The sequence below is a fragment of the Hippocampus comes genome, unplaced genomic scaffold, assembly GCF_001891065.2.
Source record: "Hippocampus comes isolate QL1 unplaced genomic scaffold, H_comes_QL1_v1.1 scaffold93, whole genome shotgun sequence".
Taxonomy (NCBI): domain Eukaryota; kingdom Metazoa; phylum Chordata; class Actinopteri; order Syngnathiformes; family Syngnathidae; genus Hippocampus; species Hippocampus comes.
Window position 1 is genome coordinate 739,163 of NW_017805481.1, and position 6,724 is coordinate 745,886.

The 6,724-nt window shown below is 46.5% G+C and overlaps 1 protein-coding gene across 1 annotated transcript in view; it reads right to left on the reverse strand.

Moving 5' to 3' along the window:
- s1pr2 (sphingosine-1-phosphate receptor 2) overlaps nucleotides 1-2,449 on the reverse strand; it is an 18,961-nt gene extending 16,512 nt beyond the window's left edge. The window contains exon 1 of the mRNA XM_019875762.1: nucleotides 2,122-2,449. The gene's annotated coding sequence lies outside the window, so the exon portion shown is untranslated. The remainder of the gene's footprint in view (nucleotides 1-2,121) is intronic.
- Nucleotides 2,450-6,724: the final 4,275 nt, after the last annotated feature.

Below are 6,724 nucleotides of genomic sequence, written 5' to 3' on the forward strand. Positions count from 1 at the left end.
AAAGAAAGTCCCCTCGCAAATCCAGTTCCCAGCGCTCAATTGTCATTTATTTATCCCCGCATGCAGTTAAACATCTGTTTATTTGTTTGACAGATCTACGTTGACGCCAATTCTCACGCTAAATCCCGATCTCGGGTTACGCGCGACATGCCGGCAACGCTCTGCAAGACAAACATGCGGCCTTGCACTTCCCTCATATTGATTACTACTTATGCCATGTGCTCTCAGACAAAAGGAAAACAATGTACTGTGTGCCCTGACTGTTTTTTTATACGCTTCATTTGGACTTTTGCAGACTGAGAACGACTCCGGGTACAAAACTTTGGGTGAAAAGTATAGCTTCCAGGGTACAATGGATTTTTTTCTGGAATGACAATTTCATCTGTTTAACCCCTGGCTTGTACATCTTGGGAACATCTGTGCCTTTTTGACCCCAAATTTGACGCACCCAATGTGGAGACTTGACTTTTCATGTATAGCAGCTTGTCAGTGGGATATTAGTCAAAGCTATTGTGGACCTTTTACTGCCTGGGAACATTTTTGCACCTGAGTGGATTGGGACCAGGTACTAAATTTGGAGGCCAATATTTTGAATGCTATGCTGCTGATTCAAGAGTTTGAATTATTTACCTTCACAGCTCAGGACCAGATCTCTTCCTTTTGGACTAAAAGCCATTTATAAAATTTGGAGTGCCTTATGTGGAGATTTACCGCTTTACAGTATATTTCAGTTGGTGTTCTTAAAGTTGCTGCATTTTTTTTTTTACCCTTCATGTTACTATTTGACTTTCATTTTCCAACCCTGGACACAAAAATAACAATTTGTCGCTCCGATGGGCAACATTCATAGAGATTGTACCAAGGCACAGAAATTGACAACCCCCATCTGTTCAAAAATGTTGTGAGATGAAACCCCAAAAAAGACAAAGAAGACCCGTGTGCGAAGAAACCAAAACAGGCTCCAGGGAGGAAGCCAAGTGTTTGTTCTGGTTCAATGAGCCACGCAATTACACAAAAAACCAAAATGCGAGATGGACTATTGGCGCCTCGACTCCTTTCGGTCGGCGGTCTGCTGGGATTGCCCAAGAAGGGGCACCCAAAACAAACTGAGCAACTCTGGCGCGACACTGCCATCAATGAAGCTGCCGACAGAGCCTTCGGCACTTGATAAGCCTCCAACCCGATGCTGCCGAGCGTGTTTCCTCCTCACATGCGGGTCTACTATCTTAAAACATCCACATGCTTTTTTTTCTCCCCCTTTTAAATTTTTTTTTTTGGGTCGAGTTGCTTTCTTTGCACATCATAACTTTGCCACACTCGCTCCTGCCGTCCCTACCACAGCGAAGCGAATGACGGATCAAGCGCTTTTATCTGAGCAATAAACATTATTTCCTCCGCCTTATCATCTTATCTCATAGTGATTTGGCGCTTCTCGCCAAAGCACTGCCGACACCTCCAGGGCTGTTTTTACTCACAGGAAACAACTTGTACCGTTTGAGGCCTTTTTTTAGTACGAGACAGTCGCGATGCCTTTTTAAGTAGTGGCAAGCTTTGTGCGTGCTTTCAACAACAGCAGCGTGTTAAGTCTACCATTGTTTGAGCCTTTCTCTGGGGAGGACATCTCTGACCCAAGAGATTTAGTCGGAACATGGGGGGGGCGTAGGGGGGGGTCATGGTGCTGGTGATAATGGAGGCTTTTGTCTTATTAATACATCCTCTCAATACAATGCCTTCTTTAGAGTGACGGATGAACAAGCCTCAACAACATCGGAGGGGTCGTAGCAGTGGGTGAGGTGGGGGGGGGGAGACACAGCAGGCTGCACAACGGCTTTCAGCCACCCCCCCCCTTCACTGACCCTTCAACATCACCCCCGTATACATGTACGTGCATGCGCACGACAGCAAATGATGCAGAGCCCACTGTACAGCCACCGTCTTATATTTAATGTTTAACGACAACGTGCTAGACATTAAACACGCGCGTGCGCGCGCAAAGACGCGCAATTGCAGCGGTTGCCACATCTGCGCTATGACTTAAGCGCCAAACTTTGGAGGGGGGGGGGGGTTGACTCTCTTTGTTAGCATCTTTCGACTGTCACTCTTAAATGTTCTAAAACTTACCCCATGAGCGATAAAAGTTGACCTTGGTCCCCAGTGGCGCTCACATGTAGTCACCAACGTGCAGAACGCCAACAAGGGAAAACAACCAAAAGTTCGAGCTCTCCTGTTCCGATCCAGCGGATGACAATCACGACCGTTTTGGTGCCAAGACGCGCCGTCTGGTCCGCGCTGGTAGACGATCCATAGCGGACCAAAAGTTAAGCGGACTCCCGTGCAAGTCCAATCGAGTGTAGGGTTGCGATGGAGGTTTCCAAAAAGTGTCCCGCAGCGGTCTCGCTTTCTCGGATCCAGCAGCACGTCTGCCGCAGCACGACTGATCGTCCTGCTGCTGCTGCTGCTGCTTACTGAACACACACAGTTCACACACTGACACACACTCACACACTCCAGAAGCTGGGAGGCGCACGTATGACGCCATCTTATCGCACGCGCACGCACACCAAATACACGCGCTTTGTCTTACGCACGAACGCGCACGCACACACGCCGAAGTCTCGGCTTCGGTCGTGTGATAATTTGACATAGATGCATTTTTTTTAAATCAGCAACTCTTAGATTCCGCACAATAGTAGCTCATTTGTCTCAGCAGGAGGCTGCTCTGTCCCAAGTTAACCAAGCCTTGTTTCATGAACTGATGAAGCTCTCTGGAAGAGAGGTGAACATTTTCCCAAGACAAACAGAGAAGTCCAGAACTAACTAACTAACAAACTAACTAACTAACTAACTAACTAACTAACTAACTAACTGAGGGTTTCACGAGAGATTAACCAAGATGGCAACATTAGCCTGTGAGCGCTACACAACCAAATTTAATTACAACTGAAAACCTACGAATGCACCGATTTTTTTTTTAACCTTTTGTGGGGCGATAAATATGTCAAAATCTCCTGCATCGAAGCCGTGTGATATTTTCACAAAAACAAAACGAATACGAAAATAACGTCTTCAGCCGCAGAAGCTAATAGCATGGCTAACGTAGCGGATGTGCTAACGGAATTAAAAGCTCTTTGCTCTGATTTTGGGCAGAAGTTGGATGTTATTGACACCCGCCTGCTCAATGTGTTGAATTCAATTGAGGTGATTGAAAGAAAACTGACAAGTGCTGAGAGAAATAGTTCTGGCAATTCGGCGTGTATCGGAGAGGCTGAAACACGTATTGCAACCGTAGAAAAGGCGCTTCGCAAAACTCAAACCACTTCGCCCACTGCTATGACATGATTAGCCTCCCTCGAGTCCAAAGCTTCAAAGATTTAGAGAACATGGGTAGGAGGAAGAAAGAACCGAAAGTAATAACTAAAGTTAGATGGCAGGGGCATGATGGCCATTGGGAAATTTGGGAAAGGTCCAAACGAGGTTGACATGGACCAGCAATTTTTTTAATAGCTCCTGACGCCATCTTTTGACAAAATATGATTCGACAACTGTTCAACAATAGCATTGCACTTGAAATAGTTATATTGTATTTGATATGTGAGCAAAGGAGCCGGATTACTCCGAAATAAGAACCATTTCGAGAAGTCTGTGCGTGTATGTGTGTGTGTGTGTGAGAGAGAGAGAGATTTATGATTGTCCTATCTTACAAGAATTGCTTTTGTGTCGAGAACATATTACATAATATTATTACGTTACGTGACATATGACTTCATGTTGTTATCATTAGCAGGAGCAACATCAGCGGTGAATGTCACCAGCAGAGGAGATACTGAGGGACTGGCTGACTGACCCCAGTCGTGGCGCTGAGGAGGAGGTGCTGGATCTTGAAGGAGGAGGAGGAGGAGGAGGAGGAAGACGTGGTGGAAGAGAATGGAGAAGGAACCCAGCAGTCACCAGACAGGTGTGTCACACTGCCAAACTGGATACACTTGCGTTATGCAAAGCAAATTACAAAAAGGGTGAGACCTAAAATCACCGTCAGCGCACATTGGTTGGTAGTCAGGGCCTCACCATGCGGCCTTCGGGCGCACGCACTCTCAACCAAATTTTGGCCCCAGTCCAGTTTGAAGGTTCACCAAATGATTAGCCTATTGTGTCCTCCATTCCTCACTCTCACTTTGCATAGAGGATGGGTAGAGGATTCCGTTTAAGGCCTGCAAATGACAAACAAATAAACACAGTAGAAGTATAACCTCCTTGGCGGAGGTAATGCCTTTTACAGCCTATTTTTGAGGCCGTTTTCCCGAGTCGTAGCGTAGCAGAAATCAAGTCCAGATGTTCCACCTCCTCACTTCCTCTCTCCCTGTTGTAGATCTCAGTGTGCTGCAGTTTTCCCAAGTAATCTCGCTTCCTCTGTGAGCAGCTGAAAGAAACATTGGGGCTTTTTGCGCTTTCAGACTGTGACCCACGCCGGCGTTTCACTTGTCACTTCAGCCACCTTACTGACGAAACATGACGAACCTTAGCGTCTGACCCCGTGATACTGCGCTGTGTTCACCACTGGGCCTCCGGGGCTTGTCAGTCATCATCATTCACTGGGGGCAGGTGCTCCTTGTGTTCAGAGCTAATCACGTCTTCACTAGTCATTACTGGGCAAGTCGTCTCGAGTGGGTGTGATGTCATGTCTCAGGTGTATTGTGGTTCCAGATTTTCATCACGCTCCTAAGCAGAGTTCTGTCTTTCAGTCGCCCAAGGAAGTGGATTCTTGTAACATTAAGCCCTTTTTTATGAACTTTAGTGATTTTTTTTTCACACTCCAACCAACAGCGTCCATCAAATTGGTGATGAAGTGCTGCTGCCAGGAGCGAAAATACAATCCATGGTTTTACTGTCTTTATAGCGGCTCATGTCAAAAAAAAAATTGTCTTGGGGCTCAATATATAGAAGGTCCCAATTGTGCTATTCTAGAGCAATAAAAATCTAAATTGTGCCATGCTTATCACTTCATTGCACAAGTAGTGTGTACGATTTCTTATGATCGGGCTCGTGCCATTATTGGTTACTATTGAAACTTGACTTGTACAGTATCTTCTGGTTCCTGGAAAAGGTGCAAATAAATTTACCTTCAAGTTTGATAATCACTTGGGAGGACTCCCTTTAATTATGAGTGCATAGGGAGTATTCCCTCTGAGTCAGGCAGTTTTGCTCATACCTGGCTGAGTGACATCAGAGCGCCGACACCAGGGCCGACAGCTCACAGCATCCACCTGCGGCGCTGAGTGAGAGTTCACCAGTGGAAAAAAAAAAAAAAAAAAAAGCAGACGAGTCCGTGCTGAGGCATTTCAGCTACTTTGACTCATGTCGTGTCTGCCCGTGGTTGACTCGGAGGAGAACGGCAACAAGATTGTGAAACGCACACTCCCCGCCGCCCCCGCAGCAGCTGGTATGTGGAAAATAGTCAGGCTGTAAAGAAGCCTTTTTTTTTTTTTTCACACGTTTCAGGTTGCGAGTAGAGCGGCATGTGTCGCGGACAGCACTTTACGGAGCTCCTTTTAATGACAAGGACACTCGCAGGAGTTTGTCCACTGGAGCTGCCTGCTGTGGCACTTTTAGTTTAAGGGAGGGGGCACGAGTCCTGACCTCACTTCCTGTCGGGGCTCCTCACAAGCATTCCATTGTCTGTGAGAATGTGCACGGGCTCGAGGGACTCTGCACATCTGGCAGCTGTTAATAGCAGCCTCCGACAGCAACCAAGGCAGCAGCACCAGCGCACACGACCCAACCCCATCATGAGAGAAGATTGTGGACGTGCGCCTCGGATATGCTAATGTTTCACAAGCACGCATTTCACAAGACAGGAAGATGTTTTTATTTCACTTGTGACTGCCTCAAGGGGAAAGAATTGCAACAAACAGTCGTTTGCCTAACTTGAGACTTACAGCGACAGCCAGTTGGCCTAGCTCGCTCAGTTAACCTAGCCGCTTAGCTTAGCTTAGCTTTGGCATCTTGAGCTGGGTTCCTCATTGTGAACCACACATAAAGATTTGCAAAGAACGACTTTATAGGTCATAAAAGTACACCCTGAGTGCTCTCAGAATAAACCAAGGATGAAAAATCAGCGTTGACACATTCCACATTGGCTTATCTTAGCGTAGCATTACTGTACTAGCATTTCTCTCACAGAGGGCCATTCGGCGGTCAAACAATTCGGAATTTGACCGAAAATTTCAAGCAAGGTATGCCCCACATTTTCCTTGGCTCTTGCTTTAAAGCTTTCAAAGTCCTTTCAAAGAAATACACTTGGGCAACAATGTGGCTCAAGAGCGTCAAAACTTGATGAGTCAGCGATAACACCTGGCGGCTTCAGGCCAGCAGGTTCTTCAACATGAGCTTTAAGGGAGGGGTGATCGGCATTCTCGAGTGGAACTAATCCTTTCACTCGTGATATTCAAGGAAGAGTTTGGCCCATAAAGACCTTTCAGCATCTGCATACAGGAAGTTTGCAGGGGCTGTCAGTCACGGGATGCATATCAGCGAAACATAACACTTAACATCAGCGAGTTGGTCCTTCAACTTCCCCGCATAAGGACCTAAATTTAACTGATTATGTCGTAAAGCTTTGAAATTCACTTACGCCCGCTCATGTGAGCAGGCACAAGACAGAGGCCCGGTTCAGTCCCTGGCTTGCCTCTTATGCGCAGTAATCCACATAATGGACATAACAACTGGT